This window comes from Aotus nancymaae, unplaced genomic scaffold, assembly GCF_030222135.1.
Source record: "Aotus nancymaae isolate 86718 unplaced genomic scaffold, 86718_ANA_hifiasm-v0.15.2.pri h1tg000033l, whole genome shotgun sequence".
NCBI classification, from domain to species: Eukaryota; Metazoa; Chordata; class Mammalia; order Primates; family Aotidae; genus Aotus; species Aotus nancymaae.
Window position 1 is genome coordinate 25,781,018 of NW_026988447.1, and position 14,457 is coordinate 25,795,474.

Sequence of the window (14,457 nt, forward strand, 5' to 3'; positions counted from 1 at the left end):
GCTGATGAAGTGCCTTCCACATCCTAACTGGGAATATGTAGCCCTTTGAAGAACTCTGACTTCTCTACACATGACCAAATAAGCCACTGCTTCTTGGGGTCTTATTCCAAAAAAATTTTATGTGGAAAAGTTTTCTATCAACAGTTGTCTAACTGAGTCAACTTGAATGAGTCTCTTTTCTTTTAAAATAATCAACATGTAAGATCCACATCTAAGTGCTTCAGAAGCCCAAGCTCCTATTTGTCCATCTAAATCCTGGGAAAATCAATATAATAAAGACCTGGAGATTCCAGATACCTCTCCTTAGGTTGGAGCTGATAGAGCTAGAAGGTAACAAATAACTAGTCAAGCTACATCCCCATTCTCATTCCCCCCACTTCCAATTATTTCCCACTGTTGAATATGAAAATGCTGGGTCTGTCTGTATAAATGTATTTTCCATTGCTATGACATGAGTGGCTTACCATTTATGCCCAGTTACCATGCAGCTCAATAACAATTATGCACATCATTAAATATGTGTCACATGAACTTCACTGTGTATTTTATTTGAACACTAAACTCTGTTTAAATGAGCATACTCTTCATATCTGTAGATGATATAGCATGGACACCTGATGATGGCAAAAAATTAGAGAGAGCATTTGTATACAAAAGAGAGAGTGTCACTGCGTAAGTCAGTAAGAATTTCTATGCATTAGTGATTGCTTGTGCCCAATCAAAGAAGCAAACAAAAAGCAGAGCTGCAGGGTATTTTCAAAGAGGTTAAATGAAGACTATCAAATAAATGGATTTCAAAAAAAATTGCTCAGCTTTCAGAATGCATTTATTATTAATTATGTACAGATGAAAAACTTTAAGTAGTTCAGGTCAATCAATTTATTCAGCTAGCTGCAATTATAGAAATATTATACAGATTCTATTTTCTTTCTTTCATGTGAAAGGCTAACATATTAGGTAACTTTATACATCACATACTGAAATTCCAACCATTACCAAGAACATTTGCCCATTTTTTTCTTTCCATTCTTAGAGAAATGAATGTGAATCGACTTGCCCATCAGGGGCACTGGGTGATTTCAGGTACCATAAGTAGAAAGTCAGTAATAGATTATGTGCTATGAGTTGATGAATAAACCCCAAAAGACTGGGATTGAGTGAAGAATTACTAGCATATGATAACATCTCTAACATGGACAGATTTTTATTTAAGTATGTAATTTAGATAAGCTGGGGACTTTCTACCTCATATCATCTTTTCAAAGAGTAATAAATATAAAAAAAACTACCATAATGATTCCCTTGAATATCCCAAATTATGAAATTACTTAATCTTGCTTTATCTATATAAATAAAAAAATACTGTAGCCTGGTGTAAGCATCTATATTTATTACTCTAGGAATTGCAGTACCTGAGAAAGGTCTATGGAAAAAGGAAAACGACATCCTAGTAGGGAAATGGGGAGAAAAGTATTTGAAAATAAAAATGAAGGTGTAGTCTTTTGAAAATAGCACATGTTCTGCTTATCTGCTTAATGTACCATATATATGTGTGATTTGCTCATTGTGTGCCATTCATTTTAGGAAATTCAGATGAGGAGTATGGCACCAAACAGAAAAAATGAATATCTTAAAGTTAAAGGAGAATGTCACCACCAAGAACGCAGTTTTGATACTATAATAAATGAAATTGCTAAAGACTAAGCAGAGTTCCAGATCCGAATCTATTGCAGACCATTTTGTACCTATTCAAAAAAACATCTCCAATTCCCTTATCCATTCTCTGTCACCTACAGACAGAAGGGTTGGAAAACTTATTACTTATTATTATTACTTTTTAGCTGGGGTAGCCATGAAACCCAGTTCTGGCCAATGAAACATAAGAGGAGGCAAAGGAAGCTGGGACTCCTTTGAGAGATGTTCTTTTTTCCTGAATAAAGGGGAAGGGAATAAGGTGTGAGCTCTCTGCTTGCTTCTTCTTCTATCTGAACATGAACATGGGTGCATGAGAATAGGCTGCTAGGAACTGCTAGTGCTCTGTCAGCCATGTGGGAAGAACCATGAGAATCAGAGACATCAACTCCAAGACCTCACTTTGTAAGCAACTGAATAAACATCAGCACAACCACCTCCAGATTTCTAGTTATGTGAGAAAAATCATCTCCAGTTTAAACAACAATCAGTGAGACAGTCTGTTATTTGGAGAAGAACACATTCCAAATAGATACTGAATTATTTGGGATGCTGTGAATAAAAGGAGAAAAGGCTAATTGGATGGTTACCAAAGGTAACAGGAGAGCCAAGAAAAGGTTCCTTGGTTTGTTTATTTAGCTTAGTTTTGTTTCCCAGGGTAGAGAATGCAAGAGCATGCATCTGGGGTGTGAAGTCCCATTTTTCTGACCAGTAAAGTCAGCTATGTGATGAGTTTTATTATGTTTTGCCATACTAAGAGAAAATCTTCTAACTCCACGGTAATTAGTACTAATTAATCTGTCTAATCTTTCCCCTGCAGCATGGTATTGCGTTAGGATTGTACAGCAGCTAGAGGGCTCTCACCTGATAGCTGTTGCTTATCTAGAGCTTTCCCTTAACCAAATTTTTGTCTGTGGTCATCCAGAGGCAAAAAGGAAACAAATCAGGAAACAATCTCCCCAAATCTCATTAAATTGTGTTGTGGGAGTGACAGAAGGTGAAAATGTCTTTTATGGAAATATGAATTGGTTTAAGCAGTTATGAAAGGACACTGTCCTGGCACTGCAAAACCCAAAAACCAGAGAGTATTTGTGAGAAAACAGATTTTACCTTCAAAAGAATACGGAATATTTATGCAGTCAAATGACCCTTTCTTTACAAAACAAATTACTGTTGAACTCCTTTAAGTATTAAATTCCCTTGGCAATGAACGAAGTATGAAATGCAACCTCAACTGCTAAGGAATAATGCCAATAGAAAGTTGATTAGAAATGAAGTCAAAGAATCTCACGAATTCTAGTAGAAGAAAGTGAGGACATATTTACAGATTTATTAACTCAGGAAATACTGATTAACTGCCTAGCAATCAACTACCAGATGCTACACTCTTGAGATACGGTGCTTGCCCCGCTAAAGCACGTTGAACATGGCAGAGAAACTTTTAACAAATAAGAGATCTTAATATATAATAATGCATTATATTCTTTCATATTTACATATATTTCTATACATATATTTCTCTGGAGGAAAGAAACAGAGTCCTAAGAGAGAAAAAATGTCACTAGATCCTAATTTAGATTTAGGAGTCACATAAGCTTTCCTAGAGAAAGTCGAATTGAGCTTAGACCGGAAGAATGATTAGGTGTTAGTCAAGTGAAGAGCCAGCATTCTAGGTGGGAGGAATACGTATTCTAGACACACTTAGCTTTGCAGGAATACCTCCACTGATGCAAAAGTACATCATTCAACATGAACAACATTAAACTTGACATTAAGAAGTTGGATAACATAAACTAGCATCCACATGGATCCCATTTGCCCTGGCTCTTGTCAGTACCATTTCAAGGCTGTGTCTCCATTCTGCCCACCTCCTGCTCCCCTACTGGCCCCAAGGAACTTGTTTTCTTTAAGCTAAAGACAGTATGTGAAGGAAAAGTGGATATCTTAGCTGATAATTTTTAGCAACTGAGAAGTAGCACCCACTCTTTGCCCTAAAATTCTTTCAATACTTGTCCTTCCCAACATACCTCTCACATGGAAAAAAAAAAATAAAGAAAATGTACAGGAAAATCAACTTCTTTGAATCTGAAGCACCAAGATTACTCTTTCACTACTTATCTACACAATTATTATTTTAACCTTGATATAGCTTTGAATCACAAGTCAGGTAAAAAGAATCCATTATGCCAGCATTGTTAATTCAAGAGAATTAGAGAAATTCTGATCTATAATTAGAGAAAATAGCATATGCACACATGCATGTGCGTTCACGCGTGCGCGCGCGCACACACACACACACAGAGGTTGTAACAGAAATTGAGAAAACATTCTGTCTAAGGTTCAGTCCTTATCCTCCTAAAAGAAAGAAATCCTTTTTCAGACAACTCCAAAAAGAGAATTTCTGCGACTTTCCTAAGTACTTTTATCAATACTACCTTCTGGAGGGTTTAAAGAAATCTAGAGATTTTTAGCTTACTTCCTGCTAATGAAACTGACCATATTTGTCACTTTTACAGATATTATGAGACAAAATATTATGGTTTAATTTGTAAAGTGTAAAGCTATCATTTCCCCCAAAACTTTAATTACTGTATTTGCTATTGGGTTTATTATTTATGCAACATCATAGCAGTATGAGATTATTTATGGTAAATGGAACATAAAGGTAAACAAAAACAAACAGAAAGCCCTTTTCTCTAAAGAAGTTATCAGTGAGCACCTCCTGGCCTCCCCGAGGTATCAACTAAATGAGCTGAACTGTTAAGATGATAAAACACCAGGGCTCTTAATTTATTGTATTCCATCAATTTTCTTCTATAATGTCAGAGAAAACAGAACAAGAACTGAGTGTGAAAAATAATATACCCAGGAAAAAGAATGTCAGTACATGCACCTGGATTGTGGAAATTCTCCTTAAAAATTCTCTTCCTAGGAAAGTTTGACATTCCAGGATAATAAAATGCTCTATGCCATAGTTTCAGGGCTGATATTAATGTACATTGCAGGCTACACTGAGGGAGAGACAGAGAGAGAGAGAGAGAAAGAATCAATAATTCCCTGTATTTTCAAGTATCTAACATGTTGAGAAAGAGGATCAAATTTACCTTCTACAGCAGTGTACCTAATCTGTAATTCTGGCATGCTGCAAACCCATCTATCCTCAGTAGAAACATGAACTTGGGTTTAGGATGTAGCAGAATGGAGCAGCAAAGACCCAGGACTACACTTTCCCGTCACTATATTGGGTTCACTGAAAGGAATCAGAAACACATTTGTTTTTAGAGATAAGTTCTCACTGTTACCAGGGCTAGAGTACAGTAATGTGATTACTGCTCATTGTAGCCTAGAACTCAAGGGATCATCTCACCGCAACCTCCGCCTCCTGGGTTCAAATCGTTATCCTGCCTCAGCCTTCTGAGCAGCTAGGATTATAGGCATGTGCCACCCCACCTGGCCAATTTTTGTATTTTTAGTAGAGATGGGATTTCTCCATGGTGGTCAAGTTGGTCTTGAACTCTTGACTTCACGTGATCCACCCACCTCGGCCCCCCAAGGTGCTGGGATTGCAGGTGTGAACCACCATGGCCAGCCAGAAACTCACTTGAAGTGAGCATTGTAATCTTGCTTTTCATAGGCGTATGCACTTCAAAGTTCCATATTATCCCTTTTGTGATATTCCTAGTTCCATATGTAAGTGTAAATTGATATTGTAGAATTCACGTTTTATATTTTAGTTTTTTATTAATCTTTGACTGAAATTAAAATGAAACCAGTAGACATGAAACCAGTAGACATGAAATTAAAATGAAACCAGTAGCGTGCTCAGTGGAGAAAACTTGAAAGACTAAGAAGCTTTGAGATGGTGACATAAAATTTTGAGAACACAAAGCACCAAATGAGTTATTTTGCCTGTTATGAAGGTAAAAGACAAGAAAATATTTATAAATTAGATTTCTGAAGATACTAAAAATATCATTCATAGTTGTGTGGTGAAGGATGTTTTTAATCAGATTTTTTTAATACTTTAAGTTCTGGGGTACATGTGCAGAATGTGCAGGTTCGTTACATAGGCATACACATGCCATGTTGGTTCGTTGCCTCCATCCCCCAAGTCATCTACATTAGTTATTTCTCCTAATGTTATACCTCCCCTAGCTCCCCCAACTTCCAACAGGCCCCAGTATGTTATGCTCCCCTCGCTGTGTCCATGTGTTCTCATTGTTCAACACCCACTTATGAGTGAGAACATGCAGTGTTTGGTTTTCTGTTCTTGTGTCAGTTTACTGACAATGATGGTTTCCAGCTTCATCTACATCCCTGCAAAGGACATGAACTCATCCTTTTTTATGGCTGCATAGAATTCCATGGTGTATATGTGCCACATTTTCTTTATCCAGTCTATTGTTGATGAGCATTTGGGTTGGTTCCAAGTCTTTGCTATTGCAAACAGTGCTGCAATGAACATACGTGTGCATATGTCTTCATAATAGAATGATTTATAATGTTTTTCCATCTGTTTGTGTCATCTCTTATTTCCTTGAGCAGTGGTTTATACTTCTCCTTGAAGAGGTTCTTCACATCCTTTGTTAGTTGTATTCTTAGGTATTTTATTCTCTTTGTAGAAATTGTGAATGAGAGTTCATTCATTATTTGGCTCTGTTTGTCTGTTATTGGTGTATAGGAATGCTTGTGATTTTTGCACATTGATTTTCTATCCTGAGACTTTGCTGAAGTTGCTTATCAGCTTAAGGAGATTTTGGGCTGAGACGACGGGGTTTTCTAAATATACAATCATGTCATCTGCAAATAGAGACAATTTGACTTCCTCTTTTACTAATTGAATACCATTTATTTCTTTTTCTTGCCTGATTGCCCTGGCAGGAACTTCCAATACTATGTTAATAGGAGTGGTGAGAGAGGGCATCCTTGTCTTGTGCCAGTTTTCAAAGGGAATGTTTCCAGTTTTTGCCCATTCAGTATGATATTGACTGTGGGTTTGTCATAAATAGCTTTTATTATTTTGAGATACATTCCATCGATACCTAGTTTGTTGAGAGTTTTTAGCATAAAGGGCTGTTGAATTTTGTGGAAGGCCCTCTATGCATCTATTGAGATAATCATGTGTTGTGTCTTTGGTTCTGTTTATATGATGGATTACGCTTACAGATTTGCATATGTTGAACCAGGCTTGCATCCCAGGGATGAAGCCGATTTGCTCATGATGGATAAGCTTTTTGATGTGCTGTTGGATTCAATTTGACTGTATTTTATAGAGGATTTTTGCATCAATGTTCATCATGGATATTGCCTAAAATTTTCGTTTTTAGTTGTGTCTCTGCCAGGTTTTGGTATCAGGATGATGTTGGCCTGATAAAATGAGTTAGGGAGGATTCCCTCTTTTTGTATTGTTTAGAATAGTTTCAGAAGGAAACGGACCAGTTCCCCTTTGTACCTCTGGTAGAATTTGGCTGTGAACCCATCTGGTCCTGGACGTTTTTTGGTTGGTAGGCTATTTTTACCTGCTTTGTGGTTTATGATTAGATGAGTGGTTAAACTTTAGTTTGTTTATTTTAAAAAAGTAACAAAGCAATACCACTAAGGACTAGATGAGACAGTTCTTCTAATTCTGAGATTTAGTATTCCAAAGTTCATTTTTTGCAAGGGACCAAGCCATATACTTAAATTTTGCTTTTCTCAGTATTAAACACTGATTGACTATGTCCCCAGGATTCATATGTTGAAACATTATCCCCCAAGGTGATAGTAGTGAGAGATTGGGCCTTTGGAAAGGAATTGGAATTAGATAATATTATAAGGTTGGAGTCCTCATGAACAGGATTAATGCCCTTTTAAGGATCACAAGAGGCTGGGTGTGGTGGCTCATGCCTGTAATCTCAGCACTTTGGTAGACTATGGCAGGTGGATCACTTGAGCTCACGAGTTCACGACCAGCCTGGGCAACATGGCAAAATCCTCTGTCTCTACAAAATATTTTAAAAATAGCCCGCCATGATAGCACTTGTGCTTGTAGTCTCAGTTACTTGAGAGACTGAGATGAGAGAATCACTTGATTCTGGAAGGTTGAGTTTCTAATGAGCTGTGATCTCACCTCTGCACTTGAGCCTGGGTGACAGAGTGAGACCCTGTCTCAAAAAATAAAGATAGAGTTACAAGAGAGCTGCTTCTCCATTCTGCTCTCTGCCACAAGAGTATACGACAAGAAGTTAGCAATCCGCATCTGCAAGAGGAACTTCACCAGAACCTGATCATTCTGGCCACTTGATCTAGAATGTCTAGCCTCCAAAACTGTGAGGTTTGCAATGTTATCCCCAGTTCAAGAACAGAACAGTGCCTGGCAATGTAATAGAAGCTCAACAAATTTGTGAGGAGTGGAGATATTAAGAAATTTCCCAAGGGTTGCACAGCGAGTGGGCTCAATGCTGGCAATCTGGCTCCAGACTAAGCTATACTGCCTGAAGACGTTCATGTTTTGATTCCCACTGAAGGCACTCTGCCTTTCCCTTTCTCTCATTTTGGTAGTGGCCACCTTGAGGTCTTCCGAAACAACCAGGTTAGCCTGAATCTTTTGCCCCTGGGCTGGCTTCCGTCATCTGATGGGAAACTCTTAGCAGAAGGTGATTTTAACAAGACTTGGAGCACAGTTATCTCCTGCTAAGGCTGCCAATGCAGAATCAATACTTACAACTGCTTCATTTGTGGGTACAGAAGGGTTTTTTTTTTCCTCATACAGGATTCTAGGTAACCACTCAGACAACTTAGATTGCAGATGCCAGGTAAAAAAAGGCTGTTTTTAATATTTAATAGAGCTGTATTCTATTCCATCTTTATCCCTAGATTTTCTGGCCTGTGTTCATCTCTCTTGAGTGAGACATTGCTGCAGACAGCAAAAAGTACTTCCATGAATATCATCCAGTTTCTCTTCCTTTTCCCTCGACCCTGCAGCCTCTATCAGTTTGTGTCTGCCTTTCAATACAGAGTAGGGACCAGTGAGCCGAACAAAATCATGAGCTTTCTAGCCAATAATATCTGATCCTTCGCTCTTCACCACCTAACTACTTCTGCCAAGTCAACAGCACGTGATCTGGTTCTGCTATTTGCTGCAACTCTCTTATGATCCTAGAATTATTATCACTTGCAAGTAACAGAAAACTTCAAAATAACATGGCTTAAATAAAATTCAGATACATTTCTCTGTCAAGCAGAAGAAAGTGAAGCAGAGCTGGTATGGCACTCCATGGTATTAACACTTGGGCTTTTGTGTCTTACTGCTTAGCGTGCTGGTCCCAGCACTGTGGTTGATGATGGTGTCATCTGCATTACAGACAGAAGAATAGACGAAGGAACAAAGAAAGAGAAGCTCAAACAGCACACATCAGCTCTTTCTTAAAGAAGAGAACTTGGAGCTGTCTTAGACACTTTTATGCACATTTTTTGCCTAGCCTTTAGTCAAGTGGCCACAGCTAGCTGTTAGGGAAAGCAGGAAATGTAACTTTATTTTGGGTAGTATATGCCCAGATAATAATTCCTTTATTAATAAAGAATGGGGAAATGACTACTGAAGTCAACTAGAATTTACCACAGAAATGTCTCCAAAATATAATGCTAGGTAAAAAATGCAAATTGTAAAAAAAAAAAAAAAAAAAAGTATATTAATACAATTCTTCCGCTGTAAAATATACACACACTCTCACACACAAGTAGAAACATATCCACATAAACTGTATTTATAAATCATAAGAAAAGGTCTGGGAAAATACACACCAAATTGATAACAACAGTTGCTTCTGAGAAGAAAAAATGGAATGAGGAAATTGAGGAAACTTGAGATCAAGGAGTTCACCTAAGTTGACACAGTTGGTAAATAGCTGTCAGGATCTTCTGGCTTTTTACTCTAAATATTCACTTTTTACTCTAAATTGTTTAAATATTTACACTGAAAATGCATTTATTATTTGTGTTCATTTAAAATTGATAGAAATAAAGACACTGTGGATTTCCAAGTAAAGGGCTTGTCCAAAGTGTAAAAACACTATTTAACCAACTGTAGGGCAGCTGGCTGGCTCTGCTCAACATAGTTCTCAGTCTTCGCCGGGGCCATGAGCTAGCTGGGGCATTTGCTTCTCATGATGCTGGCAGAGGTGCAAGAGGGCAAATTGAAACTTAGGCACTGGCTATAGAGCCAGACGATCCTGACAGCCATTTACCAACTATGTCAACTTAGGTGAACTCCTGGATCTCACTGTTCTTCAATTTCCTCTTCTGTCAAATGGGCCAAGCAATCTCTACCTTTCAGGTTGTTGTGGGGAATGTCTGAAATAACATTTGTAGAGTATGCAATGCTCTTCTCTCTTCTGCTGATCTCCGTTTTCTATTTTTTTCAATAAACATACAGTGTATGTATAATTAAAATAAATGCATAATCAAAACTCTATAAAAGACACCCACTATAAAGTGAGTATAGAAACTACTGCTCTAAATGTAATAGGTGATAATAAATCAAGGCATCAAGGATTAACTGAAAATAAGAGAAAGCCTTATAAAGAAGGCTGACTCATTACAGACAAAACACCTGATGTCTAATACAAATGAAATAGTCATTGGAATGCCTCAAGGTAATGAGCTGGTGGAGGTAGCCTCTCTCTTGAAAACCATGTCTTCAGTAGCACTTTGTTTTAAAGTAAGATGAATATACTGGTTTTCTTAAATTCAGATTTCAACCAAGTGTAATTAATGCTCCAGTGAGTGTTGTTATTTAAAGCCTAGAGAAAAAAAATCTCCAACTCTGGAAATTCAGCTAGGTGAATAGGTACCATGGGCGCTTGGCTTACCAGCTGGTATAGGTACAGCTGAGTCATATCTCATACAGGGTACAGGTTTTCTGGTCAACTGGTAAGTCCATAACATCTGAAAAATATTTTAAATCACTTATTAAGCATGGAAAATGTGTGTATAGGGAAGGGGGTAACTTAGTAGAAAAGTTATTGATCCCAATTTTTCATCCCATCCACATTCATGCTCTTGCCAGAGTCTCATTGTGAAGTGCGTACTGCCCTGCCTTTTGACTTTGGGCTTAGCTGTATGCCTTGCTTTGGCTAATGACATATAAAGAAAAAGGACTCTGCCAGTTCCAAGTTCAGGTCTTAAGAGATCTCATTAGTTTCCATTTGCCCTCTTGCACCTCTGCCAGCATCACGAGCAGCAAATGCCCCATCTAGCTCATGGTCCCAGAAGACTGAGAAGTACACTGAGCAGAGCCAGCCAGCTTCCCCACAGTCTGAAGCAGAGAAGCACCAGCTGACCAGCAAACTCACAAGAGAAGAATAAAAGCCTATTGCTATGTGCTACTGAAATTTTGTGGTGCTTTTCTAGAGAGCATTATTGTGGAAATAGCTAATCAAAACATTGATCTTATGTATATTATACATAGTATTTTATTATGTACAGGTATACATAATATATACAGTATATATAAAATGTATATATTATATACAGCATATATAAAAGAGCATATAAAAGTGTAAGTATTTTTAACTTAATCTAAGCATGGCTAGATGCTCACATGAGAAGAAGCACCTAGGTGTGACAGGCAAAATGCCCACAGATGAAAAGCTCTTCAGGAGGGCTTTGGGATGTATTTGAAATCTGAAGAAAATCATTGGCTTCAAAATATGGGAAGGGAGGAACTTAACACAACTTAAACATCTACAAAATGAAACCTATGTCAACTAGTCAAGCTCAGTTCAGTTCAGTTATGCTAAATGTATATGCACATGTATCTATATACAAATTGTGTATAACGTGGGCTATGGATACACTGTAGTACATTCAGCTGAAGGTGAATTGGGAGCTTGAAAGTAGCATTCATCCCTGGGCTTAGAGAATGCCTTCAAGCATCCTTTAGGGGAAACTAAGACTGACTGAGGTAATAAATTCAGGTCCCCCATTCTGTGCTCGCTCAATAGTAAGCAGTAAGAATCCCTGCTTTCTCTCTCTCTTTCTGTCTCTCTGTCATGGACGCATGTACACATGGTTGTGCGCATGTGCACGCACACACACACATCAAACGGGTTTTATGTAGCTTACAGATAAAGAGAATCCACTATATGGTTCAATATTCACGTAGACCACTGTAAAGGACAATCTCTCCCAAGAGGCATGGCTTTTAGTGGAAAGTGCTCAGGGAGGCATGAGAAGAATGAGGGTCCTGTCCTGATTCTGCTACTAACTGGGAACATAGACCATGCTGTGTGGGCTCGAGAGGGGAAAGTAATCTTTATTTTCTAAGCCTCCTTCTTTTACGAGTCTTTCTGTGCAACCCTATGTTGGAAGCTCTTTCTCCTTGCTTCCTAAACAGACTGTGTATATACTTATTATTATGTTAATATAGCTGTATTGCAATTACAATTTTGCATTCTTCTCTTGTCCAGAAGTCTGTGATTTCCTTGAAGAAGGATTATCTCTTATTCTTCTTTGTGTTCTCGGTTTCTAACACAGGCCTTGGATGTACTGTGCATTAATGTATGTTGTAGACTAAAAATTAGCCTTGGTGCTTCACATCTTGGACACAAACTCATCCAACCAGATGGAAATAGTCAAAGTGAACACTGCTGTCCTTCTGACACCCCACTCATAACACCAGGTCTTGAAAGAGTGAATGTTCAATTATTCTCTGGAACACACTGAAGCCAGTTGACATATGAGGTGATTTACCATTTGCTTTCTGTGTCCAATTCCAAAATGAGATTGTTATTGACCGTTTTAGTATCTCTGAATGGTAGCCTATCCAAGACTTCCACAGTAACGGATCTATAATTTCAGAAGTTGAAATGAAAATTATGATCCTATCTCAGAAAAAATAACCAGAGGAATTTTGACTGCTTCAATGATAGACTCTCCTTTGCAGAGACAGGAAAAAAATTAGAATATATTTCCTTTTCTAAGCAGAATATGAACTATATCACATATACTTTTTATTACTTTCAATCTGTTTTATAAAAAAATGACAGCTCTGAAAATCTAGAGGTAACCTTCAGCCATTCAAACATTATGCGGTAATTCATGTCCCAATAAAAAATCATCTACAGGTGCCCCAAGACACGGAATACATATGATAAAGTTCCTCAAAATAACTGAGAAATTACAAGCTACTTGGTCCAAAGAGCATTCACCAATATGTTGTGTATTATCTGACTTATAACCATTACAAATATTTATAATAATGGAATATGTTGTTTAACACGATCAAGTCTGAAAAGGCTCATTAACTCTAAATTTGATTCAGTATCTCCATTTCTTTTCATTTGCAGACTCATGATTCCATAGTTCTGTAACATTATCTTAATTATACAAGCAGTGAACCATCTGTAAATCTAGATTCATGTTTAGTTTAGTGCAAGAAAAATATTAATGTTGGGATTCTTATTTCTGAAATGCTTTCTGAATAAATTAATCCATTTCCTTTTTTTTTCTTGGGATTTCTAGGCTATAGCACACATCAGAAATTGTAGAGTCATGGAATTTTAGGAGGTGAAGACCTCTGAGATCAAAGAGATTAGAAAAGAATGTGTTAAATGACTCATGACTCTGATAGTCCAAATTGTTCTTGTAAAGGTACCAGAATTATAATTACCTTCATAAATGTCAGAAAAATGAATAGCAAATATTACAACAAAAAAAGCTAGACCCAAAGGTAAAAATGAGTAGAATAATAAACAATTGGAAAGTTAAATTTAATAAAATAGCTTGAAGTGAACTCAAGCCTGAATAGATCAGTCAAACAGAGATGAATCTCATGTCAGGCATCCTTCTTTAAAATTAAACATGAGGCTGGATGCAGTGGCTCACACCCCTAATCCTAGTGCTTTGGGAGGCTGAAGCAGGCTGATTGCCTGAGCTCAGAAGTTTGAGACCAGCCTGGGTAACATGGTGAAACCCCATCTCTACTAATATACAAAAGAAAGTCTGGGCATGGTGGCACATGCCTGTAATCCCAGCTACTCAGGAGGCTGGAGCAGCAGAATTGCTTGAACCCAGGATTCAGAGGTTGCAGTGAGCCGAGATTGCACTACTATGCTCTAGGTTGGGTCATCGAGCAAGACTCCATTTCTACGAAGAATAAAAAATAAAAACATTTAAAAAAACTCACCTTTTTATTGTGATTCTTGGACCTTTTCCTGTTTCTCAGCATGTATTTTGTTTCTCCTTCTTAAGGATTATTCTGATTCTTTGCCAAACTACAATTATTAATAAAAATTATCTAAGAAATAGTTGTGTATTGATTGTATTTGTCAGTTCTCTGCTATAAAGAAATACCCGAGACTAGGTAATGTATGAATAAAAGAGACTTAATTGGCTCATGGCTCCTCAGGTTGTTCAAGACACATGATGCTGGCATCTGCTCAGCTCCTGGGGAGACCTCAGGAAACTTACAATCATGGCAGAAGGTAAAGGGGAAGTAGACACATCTTACACAGACAGAGTAGAAGGAAGAGAAAAAGGGGAGGGTGCCACACACTTTTATAGCGCCAGATCTCATGAGAACTCACACACTATACAGTACCAACAGGGGATGGTGACAAACCATTAGAAACCACCCCCATGATCTAATCACCTCCCACCAGGCCCTGCTTCCAACACTAGGAATTACAATTCAAAATAAAATTTTGGCAGGGACACAGATTCCAACCAAATTCTGCCCCTGACCTCTCAAAATTTCATGTCCTTCTCACATTGCAAAATACAATC